This window comes from Cetorhinus maximus, chromosome 6, assembly GCF_964194155.1.
Source record: "Cetorhinus maximus chromosome 6, sCetMax3.hap1.1, whole genome shotgun sequence".
Lineage (NCBI taxonomy): Eukaryota > Metazoa > Chordata > Chondrichthyes > Lamniformes > Cetorhinidae > Cetorhinus > Cetorhinus maximus.
In genome coordinates, this window is record NC_135884.1 from 32162136 (window position 1) to 32177493 (window position 15358).

Sequence of the window (15358 nt, forward strand, 5' to 3'; positions counted from 1 at the left end):
CGACCTCATTTTCCTTCCCCCAAAATCATGCTTTTCATATACTTGGCGTATAATTCGACCCTCCTTGCTTTTTCTGTCATGCATACTATACTTGCATTAGTAGTCACCTTTAATTTTTCTCCCCACAAATGCGTCTTTTACTTACCGGTACCGGTGTAAAGGGTCAAGCAGGCAATACGAGCTGTGTTGTAAAGCTGTGCGAGAGTTTAAGATATGCCCACTCTGCATTGGAAGCAGATGACTTTTCAAAATGCTGACCATCTATACTGGCATAACGCTTTTATACTCCGTGTATAAGCCGACCCCCATTTTTGGAGGGATTTTTCGAGGCTTCAATGGTCAACTTGTATGCTGACATCTTCGGTATCCTGTATTATGTGAATAGGACATACTGGGCAAGCTGATGCCAGTGTTTTATACATCTAGGAGTGACTTGGCTAGGGAAGCATATGGCTCTCGTGAACAGGTCTTCAGCATTACAGTCAATTGCTGCCAAAGCCTTTGCTATGTCCAGCCACTAAGAGATTTTATGAGATCTAAACTGCATCCTAATACACTGGAATCCCATTAATCAAACTTGGAATTCCAATAATTACTTTTATTTTTTGTCTCCTTTAATTTCTTCCTCCTCCAATTTTCTTTCTTTTATGCCTGTCAATATTGAAATCATGTGACAGATCACAAGGTTGGGATTCAGAGGGCTGCACCTGGACTAGGACCTGCATGTAACCAATCCATACATAGGTACAATATGGATAGGATCTTATCAAAAATAAGCTGGAACTGATTTAACTGAAGGTGTTACATTTTTCAACACTTGATTTTTCTCTATTTTTAAATATTGTACAATTAGCATTAAATCAATACTGGTGAGCAACAACTTAAGTTAGGTATCTTTCTCTGACAGAAACATAGGGCAGGATTTTCCCATCGGTGAGTGGGAGGCGGGGCCTGCTCACCGACGCGTAAAATGACATGCGGTGACTTCGGGCAGAGCTCCCGACGTCACCGTGCCCCATTTAAATTTTCAGGTAGGCGGGGGCGCAGCAAAATCAACTGTGCGCCCGCCGACCTATGAAAGGCCAATTGAGGCCATTGACAGAGTCATTGAAGCAATTAATAGACCTGCCCATCCAACCATAAGGTTGGCGGGCAGGCCAGGAGCCCTGGCGGGCATTAGAAAAAGCATGAAACCTCATCCACAGGTCTCATGTAGGTTTTTAAAAATTTAATTAAAGTGTTTTTAAAAGTTATGGACATGTCAGTGTCACATGAGGGGACATGTCAGGGAAATTTTTTGTTTCTATTTTTAATGTTTATGACAGTAGAGGCGATCTTCCTAAGGCAGCACTTAGCCTCAGGGGGATGAATGCGCTCTTTCGTGCGCATGCGTGAAAGAGCGCACTCTCAGGTTTAGGGATTCCCCACCCCACGCCCGCACAGGGAGTGCATTGCGCTTCCGTGCGGACGTCACGCTGGGCCGGCCTTAATTGGTCCGCCCACGTAAAATGGCGGCGCGCCTGTGCACGCCCGCACTTCAACTTCACCCCCAACAGGGGGGAAATCCTGCCCATAAAATAGATCAACTGAAAAAAAGTAATGATTCTGAAAATGCCTTTTCATGATAACATGATGCAACTGCAGTGACATTCCCATGTAGTCTCGTGAGAAATGGACAAATACATTTAAATAAAAATCAATGGAAATCATCTCAGATTACAGCTCGTCAAACAAACATTTCCCACTTGCTAAATACCTACTCTTGTTACAAATACCACCTTTAAAACAGTATCAAATCGAGAAGTATGGACTGCAGACAAGGGACTTTCTTTAATTAGTGACTTCTATTGAAGAGTAGATGCTAAAACATGCTGCTCTAACTAAAGTTCACACTTGATGCTAGTGAAAGGTGATAGGTCAGTGACATTCATGACCTACAGGTGTAACAAAGCCCAGTGGCCTTTCTGACAGGAAACACAGAAAAGCAAACAAATAGTCACCCCAGGCACTGTCCGCTTACTTAAGGCTCTATGTGATTGGCAGTTGTGGCATTATGTCAAGGGCTGGCTAGGGAAGGACACTTGTCAGTACTCCACAAAGCACCCAGATAAGAATGGTTTAAACAGCAACATAGTGGAATTGATCTTTTATTTAACACAGCAAGTTAACATGTAAACAGAACACTGAATAGCCTTTGAGCCCTCGAGTTTCACATGAGGTGACAGCACAAAACAGATCACTTAGTTCTGATCTCAGCACCTGTTTTGGGAGTGTACTTTTTAAATAGTTTTAGCTTGTCTGTTTCACAACATAAAAGGATTCTAGTGCATACTGACATTTACTAATTGTTTAGATGGTGTACAGAGTACAATAGAAGTTAATTATTTAAAAATGGCAACATCTACACTTAGTATATGTGGAAAAACTGCAATTGGGGTAAAAATAATCTTCAAATGATAGCAAAGCTCATTTTTTGATTACGTTTCTTTAAGAACTATCAAGCTGTCAATTTCAGACTAGTTTATTAATTTAGAATGAAATCACATAATTAAATTGGATTATTCCATTAAAAAGTAAGAACACAAGATATCAATTGACTCAGCAATGGGAATACAATTACACAAAGTGACCAAACCCTCCCACCTCAAGTTACAAAGTTATAGGACGAAACCAAATTTAATGGCACTTTTAGCATTTCTTTTACTCTTGCCTGAGGAGCTCCCAGATGTGTTGTGATACCTTAGATTCAGAGCTTTGTTAACTGATGCTAAAGAATAACAAACAGAGGTTTTTTAAAAAAAACTGCAGGGTTTTTGATAGGTTGTATAGGGAAAGACTATTTCCTCTGGTTGGAGAATCAGTGACAAAGGGCTGTCAATTTAAAATTGTCACAAAGGGAGTGAAGATAGGGGTTTGGAGAAATTTTCATTACACAGGAAGTTATTTCAGCATGGAATGCTATGTCAGTGGGAATAGTTAATGCAGGAACCATTGCATCTTTTAAGGGGCTAGCTAATAGAGAAAGATTTGGAATAAAAGAAAATACAGCACTATTGAGAGAATGCATGGCACTGGGGTTTAGATTGACCTAGCAAAGATTCAGCACAAATGCAATTGGCAGACTGGTCTCCTTCCACAGGGTGATCTACTCTGGTTTCTGTACAGGATGCAGAAGTCTCCTAAAACCCTTAAAATCATTTTTTATGATAAGGAAAAACTGAATATCTTCTATAAGTTACTCTGATTGAATATTAATTATACACAAACTTACTAACATTCACAAATAAATGTTATCAAACCTTTATCCTTTTCATTTTAAATGATGTACATTTGTAATTTAAGTTATTCTGATAATAGTGCAAATTTAACACCTCAAATGTTAAGGGTACACTCTGGCATCGTGGTAATAGCACTGGACTAGAAATCCATAGGCCTAGGCCATTGTTCTAGGGACATGGGTTCAAATTCCCCGCCATGAAAGCTGGTGGAACATAAATTCAATTAATAAATCTGGAATTGAAATCTGATTTCAGTAATGGTGACCATGAAACTAATGCCATCTAGTTCACTAATGCCCTTTGGGGAAGGAAATTTGCCATCCTTACCCAGTCTGGCCTACATGTGACTCTAGGCCCACAGCAATGTGGTTGACTCTTAACTGTCCTCTGAAATAGGCTAGCAAGTCACTCAGTCCAAGTGCAATTAAGGATAAGCAACAAATGCTGGCCTTACCAGCAATGCTACATTCCATGAAAGGATAAAGAAAAAAATGTATCTTAAACTGTCTGTCTCAGCTCAGTAGAAGCACTCTTGCTTCTGAAATGACACTCGAGAGACTAGAGTTGAATCATGCAGTTCTGAGTGAATGCTGCATCGTTAGGGGTGCTGCCTTTCAAATGAGACATTAAACCGAGGTCCGCTTGCCTTCTCAGATGGGTGCAAGAGAGCCAGTGACACCATTCAAAGAACAACAGAGGAATTCTGCTGTCTTGTCCAATATCTATCCCATACCCAATATTACAAACAGATAGTTTGATCATTCGTTTCACTGCTGTTTATTGGACAAGGCAAATTGCTGCTTTGTTTCCCTGGTGTGATTACACTCCAAAAGTATTTCATTTGGGACATCCCAATAATGTGAAAGGTACTAAATAAATGCAAGTTCATTCTTTTAAATCAGTGCAAAGTGATAACTTATTTTATGTATGCACATGTTACATACTGTATAGAAAAGGTGACAGTCTTGGTGCCAGATTCGAATTGGGGGAGGAAGTTAAGCTCAGAGTCAAGCAAGGTGATCTTGCTAGAAGGTAATTTCTAGACAGTGAAGTGGAAAGGAAGGAAGGATACAAGAAGGGACACATAACTGCTGACCAAGACAGAGCAGTGCCAAGAAGATAGGCTGCATTTGAAAATGGAGTAGGCAATGGTGGGGAAGATAGTAGAAAGGGTGAGGAATGTAAGGAATGATGGTGATCCATAATCACAATTACACAGGATGTCTGTGATTGGAAATTGCATTGGGTGGACTTGAACAGGGAACTGTGGAAGAGGTGAGGCCATAACTGGGTGATAATGGTATTTCCAGGCATGTTATAGAAGGTAGATTGGAGATGCAGCTGCAGAAAATAGTGGAACTGAGAGTGGGATTTTTAAGAAGGTGGGAAGGGAAGAGAGTTGTGTAAAGGACGGGGACAATTTCAGATAGAGATGTGATAACAATATTGCCACTTATGGGGCCAAGAATTGGAAAGGTGGGAAGTGAGTTGGGATAGGTCAAGGGAGCAGATGCTAAGCTTCATGAAGGTAATAAGTTCCATGAGGACCTGGGAAGATAAGAGGGAAACTACATGGTTGATAGAAGTGGGGTATAGGGAAAGGAGCAGGCAGAGGATACTGAAACAGCCATATGAATGGCCTTAATTTTGGGCACATTATGAGTGTCTCTCACATTGATATTAAAGGTAATGATGGAAGGTATGGGGAAAGAAGGTCAGAGAAGGTAGTTTATGGAGATCTTATCTAAGTTTCTTACAAATTTGTTCAATATAAGGACAAGATATCAGGACTTCACTCATTCAAGAATTGAACGTACTGTGGACTGGTTCCCAACATTATTTGCCTAGCATCTATAATGTGGGCTACTATGGCGATAGGAAATTTTAAAGGATTTATTAGCCATTTATAATATATTTGCAAATATCATATACTCAAAATAACATTGTTTCACCTTTAAAATAACATTAGACCATTTATTACTTGTTTCAAACTAACACAAGACAACTTTAGAAACATAGGAAATAGGAGCAGGAGTAGGTCTTTTGGTCCTTTGAGTCTGCTCTGCCATTCGATATGATCATGGCTGGTCATCTATCTCAACGCTGTACTCCTGCACTCTCCCCATTCCCCTTGACACCTTTCGAGACCTGAAATACATCTATTTCCTTCTTAAATATATTCAGTGACTTGACCTCCACAGCCTTCTGTGGTAGAGAATTCTATAGGTTCACCACCCTCTGAGTGAAAACGTTTCTCCTCATCTCAGTTATAAACGACCTACCCCGTATCCTGAGGCTGTGACTCCTTGTTCTAGAACTCCAGCCAGAGGAAATATCACCCCTGCATCCAGTCTGTTCATCCCTGTCAGAATTTTATATGTTTCAGTGAGATCTCCTCTCATTCTTCTAAACTCCAGTGAATACAGGCCTAGTCGGCCCAATCTCTCCTCATACGACACTCCTGCCATCTCAGGAATTGGTCTGGTAAACCTTCGCTGCACTCCCTCTATGGCAAGTATATTCTTTCTTAGGTAAGGAGACCAAAACGGCACACAATACTCCAGGTGTGGTCTCACCAAGGTCCTGTATAGCTGCAGTAAGGCATCCTTGCCCTTGTACTCAAGTCCTCTCGTAATGAAGGCCAACGTACCATTTGACTTCTTAACAGCTTGCTACACCCGCATGTTTGCTTTCAGTGGTTTGTGTACAAGGACACCCAGGTCCCTTCGTACATCAACATTTCTCAATCCATCACCATTTAGATAACGCTCCATCATTTTGTTTTTCCCTACCAAAGTAGACAACTTCACACTTATCCATGTTACATTGCATCTGCCATATATTTGCCAACTCACTCAACCTGTCTAAATTGCCATGAAGCCTCTTAACACCCTCCTCACATTCCCACCAAGTTTCGTGTCATCGGCAAACTTGGAAATGTTACACTTGGTTCCCTCAACCAAATCATTGATATATATTGTGAATAGCTGGAGCCCAAGCACTGATCCCTGCAGTACCCTACTAGTTACCACCTGCCACTCCAAAAAAGACCCATTTATTCCTACTCTCTTGTCTGCTAACCAATTCTCAATCCATGCCTATATATTATCCCCAATCCCATGTGCTTTAATTTTACACACTAACCTCTTATGTGGGACTTTAGCAAAAGCTTTCTGAAAATCCAAATACACCACATCCACTGGTTCTCCCTTATCTATTCTGCTAGTTATGTCCTCAAAAAACTCCAGCAATTTGTCAAACATGATTTGCCTTTAATAAATCCATGTTGACTTTGTCTAATCCCATTGATATTTTCTAAGTGTCCTGTTATCACATCCTTTATAATAGACTGTAGCATTTTCCCTACTACTGAGGTTAGGCTAACTGGTCTGTAATTCACTGTTTTCTCCCCCGCCTCCTTTTTTTATATACTTTTTAAAATAGTGGGGTTACATTTGCCACCCTCAAATCCACTGGGACTGTTCCAGAATCTACAGAATTTTGGAAGATGACAATCAATGCATCCACTAGCTAACATTTATTGATTGATTAAGAATTCTGCATTACCTGGTGGCTTAGTGGCAAATTTATTTTTAAAAATGGCATTAACATTCTTTCAGTTAGGTTGGATGAAATGTTTAAAGCGCACACATATTACCAGAACATTAAGACTGACTTTATATAGTTTCCATTTGAAGCATACATCTAGTTTTCTGGATTCTCCAGAACATAAATATTATAAACTGTTCCCAATTCAGTTAATTATATTTTAAAAATTCAATGAATAATGGCTACGGTAAGAATTGCTTTGCAGGTCGTGGTTCTCTCCAGTGACTTCTGGTGTCCACCCACCCTCAGCTCCTTCTACATGCTGCCCTTGGGTGACATCATCTGAAAGCAAAGCATCAGTTTTCACATGTTTGCTGATGATGCCCAGCAGTACCTCACCACCATCCCTCTCGATTCTTTCACTGTTGCTAAATTGTCAGATTGCTTGTCTGACATCCAGTACTGGATGAGCAGAAATTTCCTCCAATTAAATAGTGGGAAGACAAAAGCCTCGTCTTCAGTCTGTGTTACAACCTCTGTTCCCTAGCTACTGACTCCAACCCTCTCTCTGAAAACTGTCTAAGGCTGAATTAGACTGTTTGAAACCTTGGTGTCAAATGAGATGAGCTTCACACCACATTGTTGCGCCAACAAAAAGATTGCTTATTTCCACCTCCATAATTTCTCCCAATTCCACCCCTGCCTCAGTTTAGCTGTTACTGAAGCCCTCATTTATGCATTTGTCACCTCTAGATTTGACCGTTTCAACACAATCCAGGCTGGCCTCTCACATTCTACCCTCCATAAACTTGAAGTCATCGGAAACCCTGCTGCCTATGTCCTACTTACACCAAGTTTCTTTCATGTTATCACCTCTGTGCTCACTCACCTACAATGGATCCTAATTCAGCAATGCCTCAATTTTAAAATTCTCATCTTTGTTTTCAATTCCCTTCGCTATTTCTGGAACCGGCTTCAGCCTCACAAACCTCTGAAATCTCTGTGCTCCTCTAATTCTACCCTCTGAGCATCATGATTTTAACTGCTCAACCACTGGTTCAGCAGCCCAGGCCCCAAGCTCTGGAATTCCTTCACTTAACTAACTTTGCATCTCTTTCCTCCTTTAAGTTGCTCCTTAAAATCTACCTCTTTGGCCAAACAATTGCCTATCTGCCCAAAAATCACCTTAGATGATTCAGTGTCAAATTTTATTTTATAATGCTCCTATGAAGTGCCTTGGGACATGTTGTAATGTTAAAGACTTTGTACAAACACAAGCTGTTGTGCCGTTGATTCCAGAATCAGTCCCCTGCAAACAATAGCATCTACAAATGTAAATCTACAGACCTCTACATAAATGACACAAATAAAAACTCACTTTTTGTGGTTCTCTCAATTTACCATTGGAACCAGAACTTTTGCCTGCTGAGCTCCTAAATTCAGAGTTTAACTGAACGTTGTCGTGCATCATCAGGACACAAGGTTGCAAATATAAGGCACCATCTTGATGACACTGCAATATGTGTAGCTCATGTGCAGAACAAATGTCACTGCACCAATATAAGGGAACCATACATGCTCGGGACAGCACATTTATATAACTGGTTATACAGAGGTCAAAAGTAATTTACTGTGTAAGCACTCACTTGACACTTGAACCCTGATAAAAGTTAAAAGCAGCTATACTTGCCTAGCTCATTAAATCATTCTAACACACTTGCTCCCCTGCTTACTCCTAACTCCTTTGTCATTAATCTTAAGTAATTTCCACAAAGAAATGGGGCTTAAATATTGGACCAAATGTCACAGCAAAACTATATACATATAATTAGCATTTATTAATCTTCTAATCAGAAGTGTAAAGTAAAATCATAGAAACATACAATAATACAGCATAGAAAGCAGCCATTTGCTCACTGAGTATGCATCAGCTCTTTCGAAGAGCAACCCCGATATTTCCTCTCCCACACTCGTCACATTTCTGCATTTTTTTCTTCAGTTATTGATCCAGCTCCTTTTTGAAGACAATTTTTGAATCTACATTCACCCACCTTATCAGAAACTGCATACCAAATCCTAACTACTTAGGATTGCGTAAGAAAACTCTTCCTTATGTCACTTCTGGTTCTTTTGCCACTCACCTCAAATCTGTGCCTGCTCGTTATTGACATTTCTGACACTGGAAATAATTTCTCTTTATTTATTCTATATAAACCCTTATGATTTTAAACACCCCTATCAAATCTCCTCTGAACCTTCTCCGCTCTAAAGAAAACAATCCCAGCTTCCCCAGTCTATCCACAAAACTGAATCCCCTCCTCCCTGGAACAATTTTTAATAAATCTCTTCCGTACCATCTCCAAACTTTCAAGCCCTTCCTGATTTGTGCTGCAAAGGATTGGACATAATACTCCAGCTGGGACCAGAAAAATATTTTATATTTGTACAACTTCCTGTCTTTTGTCCCCTATGGTTGGAATTTTCCAGCCCTTCCTGCTGGCGGGATCTCCCGGTCTCACTGAAGTCAATGGACTTTCAGCTGGCTTGCCGCATCCACTGTGGCGGTACCTGCTATGCTAAGGCTGGAAAATCCCAGCCTATGTCTCTATTCATGAAGTTCAGGAACCCATATGCATTATTAACTGCTTTGTTAACCCATGCTATCGCCTTCAGTTATTTGTGCCAAGGACCTCCCAGATCTCTGTCTTCTTGCCCATCCTTTGACATTGTGCCCTTTAGCATGTATTGTTTCTCCTCATTCAACCTACCAAAATGTATCACCTCACACGATGCATTGAATTTCATTTGCAATGTGCCCTCACATTCCACCAGCGAGTCTGCCCCCTTGAATTCTGTTATTATCTTGCTCACTTTTTTCTGCACCTTCAAGTTTCGTGTCATCTGAAAATGCTGACATTGTGTCCTGTGCCCCCAAGTCCAAAACTTTACCACACACCAAACAAAAAGCAGTGTTTCTGGTACTGAACCCTTGGGACACCACTATATATTACCCTGCAGACTGAAAACAGCAAATCTGCAGTGCTGCATAATTACATTTTTCAATACAGGAAAAAACAATTCCTAAACTTGAGATTTTCTTTGTAATGCCATTTATTCTGCAGATATTCCAAATTCAGGATTAAAGCTGCATTGGACTACAAGTCCTAATTGCACTGTCATGGACTTTGGCAGTGTCTGACCAAGCGCTCCTCTAACTGAACTTTGCTAAGAAAACCTGGAAGTTTAAATAAAAAAATTGCCACTTATACATTGAGAAACTGTAATTATGGGGCACTGCAGCTGTAACCACACACTATTCATGGAAACATGATGCTCTTATTAAATAACTTACATCACTGGGGCAGCTTTAAGTACTAACTACTAGATAATAATAAAGACCTGAAATATTACCCTCATTTCATGCAGGTTTAAGTTCTCAGGTTTAAATCCAAAGTAGACTCTAGTCTAAATGCACAATTAGTTTTTAAAGAAACAAGTCAGTTGTGTTGCCTGATACTAATTCTGTACTTCTTTTTTAACCTTTACTTTCATTAGTTAAAATGAATATTGTAAACTGGTGTTGCAACACAGCATACCTTCATGTACAGACTTATTCCATCAATCACCAAGACTGCTGACTCCAACTCTGCAAAATCTTTCACCTCCGCCCTATCTCGCTCCCAGTGCTGCCAAAACCCTTAAACATGCCTTTTCCACCTGTAGGCTTGATTTCTCTTTGTTGACTTCCCATTCTTGAACCTCCATAAACTTCAACAATTGCAAAACTCCACCACCCACCTCCTATCCTGTGTGCTCAACATCTCCAACATTGTTGGCTTCTATTCTCTACTGCATCAAAACCTTATCCTCATTGTCAAGTCTCTCCATGATCCTGCCCCACCCTCCTCTGCAAACCCCTCAAGTCTTGTATCCCTGCAGTACGCTTAGGTCCTCCAACCCTTCTTAACCCTGCCATTGGTGGCAGAACTTGTAGCTGCTTCAGCCCCGCTTTCTGGAACTCCCTTCCTAAAACTACCATCTACCTACTTATCCCTCCATTTTTAAAAACTTTCTTGCAACACATCTCTTATTTATGATCATCTCTCCTACTCTGGATGCCATATTTTAGTTTCTGATCCATTTTCCTTTCTGTAGAGTGTCTTTGAATGTTTGTCAATGTTTCTGGTTACATAAATACAAGTTGTCCTGCTGTTTAGAAAACATTAACATTTCACTTACTTCTCAATGTTTATTTGGATGAGTTCCACAAACTGTAGACCCAACACTTAGCTAGGCAAGAAAAGTTGGTGGCATAAGTCACCTCAGGGCGCTTATAGAACTTCTTATGGACAGCTATGCTGCAAAATTGGCAGGAGCATGCTAAGCACCTGGCCTTTTGTTTGTGGACGTGTGTGTGTGTGTGTGTGTGAGATATCAGTATAGGTATGATTCTAAAGCAGGAGAGCAAATTAGGCTTAAAAAAAAAGTTTGTTCCAATTAAGTGTTCACCCTGGTTAAACGGTTTTTTTTTAAAAAAGGGCCAAATTTCTCTTTTCATTATATAATTTTGCTATAAACTTTGGCTGAAACTTAAATCTTTAAGCATCAGGTTGACAAATTTGGCTCTCACCTTTGCTATTGCAAATTTGCTAATTGTTCATTAAGGGGTCAGTTTAAGACTTCATTATTCACTAAATTATGCCACTTTTGATGTGGAGCAATAGGTTTCTAAATAAGCTTCTGTACTAAAGAATGTCTAATCTGTACTCTTTTAACATCATGTCTCTGTCAAATATATGTGTATTGTGAAAAAATAATCAGCTTGAAGTATAATAGGCTATTAAAAATTAACATGAAAACTGTGCTACAATAAGCACAAATACACCAGGAAAATCTTAAATTATCTACATACTTCCTTGTATGCGTAAGATGACAAACTTCAAATAGTTAACACTGCCTTGTCACTGTTGTTTAATGTGGAATGTACTTGTGTGTTAATCGCCTGCTGGGTGGAGGTAGGTAACCTGTCCTTTGATCAAAGGGACAAGTGATGGTTTTACTTTACATCCTGTCTCTCTTTAAAATGACCCATTGCTGCAGGGATAAATTTCAGGATTTCTCTTTATACTGAGTATTTTGTTACTTATTGCATACCATCACTCAAGGCATCAGGGTATAATCCAAACACTGTTTGTGGTCCTTTCACATGATGGCCATCAAAACCTTACCAATTCAAATCAACCTTAAAGGATTTCAAATGTTGAAAAAGGACTAACTCCTTTCATTGACCAAATTGTAAATGTTTGCTTAGAAATTTGTTTCTCTTTTGTTTACGTTATCCAAAATTCATGTCTACCATTGCCATGTTTAAATCGAATAACAGTCAAATTGGTTAAGCATTTATTGCTGATGGTTTCAACGAAATTACAGAGAAAATACTAAAAGCTACACCTGCAGTAAAACTTCATAGATATAATATTCAAGACAAATGAAACCAATAACAAGGCACAGTCATCTAGGACTATGCTTCACAAAACAAGTATAGTGTTATACCACTGGGATGGGAGGAGTGCGCGAATTATCAAGCCTCACTACTCCGCAGGCCGTACCATTAATTTAAATGTTTAATTATTTTTCACCAAAATGGCTAATTATGTACCTATACCTCTAGTACCCAGAATAAAAGAGACTCTGGCCAGGCTTCTTTCAAAAACTCAGAATGCTTAATTTATTTTGAAACAAAACTTCTTTTAGCAAGTTGCAAGTACTGGTTAACACACAATTGTAATCGGGAAGTGTAACTATCTATCTCTTACTAAAGAATTCCCCCAGCGCGCGCGTGCACACAAACACACACACACACAGACAAACGAAGGACAAACAGATAGGATCTCTCTGCAGAGATGGGCTTTGGAGGATGGGCATTATAAAATAAAGGATAAAGACCGCAGGGTCTGGCGACCTGGAGCGCTCTCGTGTGAAGACAGGCTGCTGGTCCCAGTGGACACCTGGACGTTCTTACCACTGGTCTCGCTTTGCAGGTTCAAATGCAGATTGGTTACACTCAGATGAGCGTTTTCTGGCTACAGTTGATAACCACACACAATTTTTGACAAGGTAGAGAGAGGGAGCCAGTCAAGGTAGCCTTCTTTCGTCAGCTTGTTCTCCAACAAGACTGCCTTCCTAACAAGCAGATTCACAACTTAAGTTTTTATCCTCTGCCATGTGATTGCCTTTTTGTCTCCCAGCTTTTCATTAATTAAAGTTCTTTGCAGCTCAACACAAATAACTCCTTCTCAAGTACCATAGAGGTCAGGTGATTTTGTTGGAAGCGGTCTGCTTGTTTACAGTTCCAAGGTGAACTTATGAAATTCTTTTTAAAAAATCCCAGGTTAGCATCAAGATCATGCCAAGTTCTTCAATTTTGTAAAAGAAAACTTCAGTCTTGAGAGATATGATTCTAACAATAAGTTTTCCATTTAAGGGCACCCCAGCTTTCAATACTTGCAAAATCTCACTGCTTCACACAAGTATTTGTGATGATTATTTTTGTTTACTTCAAGCAAAGTAGAACCAGCTTGAATACTCAAGTTGTTGAAATGGGACTCCATGGTTACCAAGAAATTAGTTAACTTTGGATCTCAGTTTATTCAGAATCTGTATTAATCTATCTTGATTTGGAAAACTAATCTGAAAAAGATAATTTTCAGTGGGATGACCCATTTAACAGGTTTCAATTTATTTTTCTCATCTTACATATCATCATATTCTTGGAGTGCCTAAAATTAGATAAACATATTCAGGTCCTTTTAAGTTCACTGTTCAAGACCATTTTGTGAAATGATCAGGAATTTGCAGTACAGGAAATGTCAGTGTGGCACGGATTATAAGTCTATATGTAAACTGAAAGTTGTGAGGAGAAGTTGCACTCCAGAGACTTGAACATAAAACCTAGGCTAACACGTCAGCACAGTACTGAGGGAATACTGTACTGTTGGAGTAGCGCCTTTTGAATTAATTGTTAAACTTGGGCCCCATCTGCCTTCTTAGATAGATGCAAAAGCTCTCAGGGCACTATGCAAAGTAGAACAAGGGAGATCCCCCCAGTGTCCTGGCCAACATTTATCCCCCAATCAACATTACTGAAATGGAAAACAAAAACAAAAATACCTGGAAAAAGTCAGCAGGTCTGGCAGCATCTGCGGAGAGGAGCACAGTTAACGTTTCGAGTCCGAATGACCCTTCAACAGAACCCTTACTCAAATGGAAAATCTGGTCATTATTGCATTGCTGTCTGTGGAACATACAAACAGAAGCAGAACCATTCAGCTCTTCAGCCTGTTCACCCATTCAATTAGATAATGGCTGATTTGTACCTTAACTCCAACATCTGCATTGGCTCTATATCATTTTATATCCTTGGATACTAAAAATCTATTGATCTCAGATTTAAAATCAATTGAGCTAACATCTATTGCTTTTTGGGGGAGAGCTCCACACTTTTACCACCCTTTGTATGAAGACATCTCTCCGGAATGACCTGACTCTGATTGTAAGGTTATATATCCCCTTGTCCTAAAATACCCCATCAATAGAAAAGGTTTCTCTCAATCTATCCTATCAATTCCTTTAAAAATCCTAAAAAAGCACAATCAATTTACCCCTCTTCACCTTCTATATTCTAGGAACTTTGAGAATGTATGAATTAGCTGCTGCATTTCTGACATTACAATAGTAATAATACTTCAACAGTACTTCATTGGCTGTAAAGCTCTTCAAAATACGTACAGATTGTAAAAGACCCAATATAAATGCAAGTCATTATTTATTTCTGTTTTCAGAAACGATTACCTAGTCCACCTGTTCAGTCCTGTTCAGCCCATTTCCTCAGATATATTTCCAATTCCCTCAATTTTTTTCACTCTGCAGTCTGTTCCATTGGTTTACCATTTGCTGTGGATTTAAAGTGAAACTTCCTGGGCACGTTCCCACTTCCAAATAGATCCTTGTTCCCTGGTTCTAGTGTTTGAGGCAATCTCAAATGTACCATCAGGGTTCAACTTATCTATTTCTATTGAGAATTAACTACATAGAATCTATAGTGCAGAAACAGGCCATTTGGCCCAACTGGTCAATGCTGATGTTTACAGTCAACCCAAAGCTTCAGCCAGTTCAGTTATTCTTCCCATTGGCCCCTTTATCCTTTACATATGCATCATCTTCCCCTCAAATACATCAATGCTATTTACTTCAAACAGTCTGTGTGGCCATGAATTCTTCATTCTCACTACTGTAAGGACACTTATTCTAAATTCTTTATTTAATCTCCAAGCGGCTATCTTACATTTATGTCCTTTGATTCCAGGCTCCCCCATGAGTGGAAATGACTTTTTTCCCCCAAATGCATCATATCAAACCTCTTCATAATTGTGAAGACTCCATCAGGTCTCCTCTTGGTATCTTTGCCAAAAGCAAAAATTCACAGCCTGATCAAACTTTCCTGATAGCATATCCCTTCAATCCTGGCATTG

General features: G+C 39.6%; 1 protein-coding gene across 3 annotated transcripts in view; it reads right to left on the minus strand.

Annotated features, from left to right (window-relative positions):
- The window catches only part of LOC144681687 (ERC protein 2), an 864810-nt gene that overhangs the window by 145421 nt on the left and 704031 nt on the right, over nucleotides 1–15358 (minus strand). The window lies entirely within an intron of this gene.